Consider the following 1,728-nt stretch of genomic DNA (forward strand, 5'->3'; position numbering starts at 1 on the left):
TGATAATTAATAAAACATAATTTAAGCCAATTTATTTCGGATCCCTACGGTTAACTTACTTTACATACCGACACCTTTAGTATTTTAGCCAGACATATTAATACGATTAAACATACATATATTGGTTCGGTTCATAATAATAAGCATATTAAATGGCATATAATATATCATGCAGATAAATAATATAAATAAGGCGGTGAATAAAAAAACCTGAATTAAAATAAATCTGGATTGAATTGAATCTTGAAGTACTCGAACTTCCACCACAGGTTGGCTGGATCGTTCTTCGGAATTTAAATGGCAGAAAATAAAAACAAGGAAAATAAAGCGATAAATCTAACGTAAGGCTAGATCTATAAAAAGTTCACAACAATTTCCAGTGTAGAAATCGTTGTGAGAAAATAGACGGTTAAATGAAAACAGAATAAGGAAAAACAGTTCGCGGTACAATTTCGGCAGCACTTCGTTGGCAGGAAATCGGACAGATTGAAGTGAGATAGCAGGTCCTATTTATAGGAGGGGATTTGCAGTTGCTTTGCGTGAAAAGAGGAGATTCTGCAGACTTGGACGTGGAGACGTGCGTCTCCTATTCTTCAGGAAGACTTGAGACGTGCGTCTCAAGTGGAGAGGATTTAGGGAGGTGGAGACGTGCGTCTCCCTTTTTGCTGAGGTGGCAGAGACGTGCGTCTCTGCTTACTAGTGTGGCCTGGGTTGCTTTCCTTCGTGGGCTGGATTGCTCTTTTGGGCCTTTTTGGGTCCTAATTGCACCCTTCTTTCATTACAGCACCCCTTTTCGTCTTTTAAGCATAAATATTGGTCATTTAAGCTCGATTTTCTTTCCTTTTCGCAAATAGTCGTAATTGAAGTGTAAAACCTGAAACAAAGCAAATACACGCGTAATATCATAATAAATTGACATAATAAATGGAAAATGCTATAAATATCTATGGATTTTAGGCTAAATATACGATATAAAATCGTGTTATCAAATTCCCCCAGACTTGAACCTTTGCTTGTCCTCAAGCAAGATAATAAGATAAAGATAAATAAAATACACTTCCTCCACGTCGCTCGGTCATACTCAGCCACATAGTGTTCTTATTTGAAAATGGTGACAACGATCCTAGCAATAGACTTATAGTAGCGACACTAGACAACTCCCAGTATGCATACCAATCCGAATCATGCCATTATAGCTCGACCTTTGACTTGTCATCATGTTTCACCCTTTTCATTCGTGCGCAATCACATTAAGCCCATTATCTTGACACGCACATAGCAGAGTAGTCGGTTAGTGACTATGATCCTTCTCATGGAGTTCTGGCACAATATGTGGTATACTCCTTAGCATTCACTTGTAGATTGTGGGGAATCGGACAATAGTCCTTCCTACCAAGTTCATTACCAGATGACTTCTGAACCAATCGACAGTGAGTTTTTAAATTCTTTGTATATGAGATTTGCGACCGTTAGGTTAAATGATCTTGTGAGGATCACCTTACTTAGTAGGCACATTTCTTCTTATAGTTGAACACATAATTATTATGAGGATCATACACTTATATTCATCGACTCTCTGCGTAGTTTGTATCTAAGACGGTGCCGACTGCTAGAATAAACTACTAAGGGTTATTTCAAAACTTAAAGTCGATGGTTTTGGTATAACGGGTATTCAAATCGGTTATGTATACTCGGGGGTTTTAGAGTGTTGCGACAATAAGGATATTG

This window comes from Vicia villosa, linkage group LG6 (genome assembly GCF_029867415.1).
Source record: "Vicia villosa cultivar HV-30 ecotype Madison, WI linkage group LG6, Vvil1.0, whole genome shotgun sequence".
In the NCBI taxonomy this organism is placed as follows: Eukaryota; Viridiplantae; Streptophyta; class Magnoliopsida; order Fabales; family Fabaceae; genus Vicia; species Vicia villosa.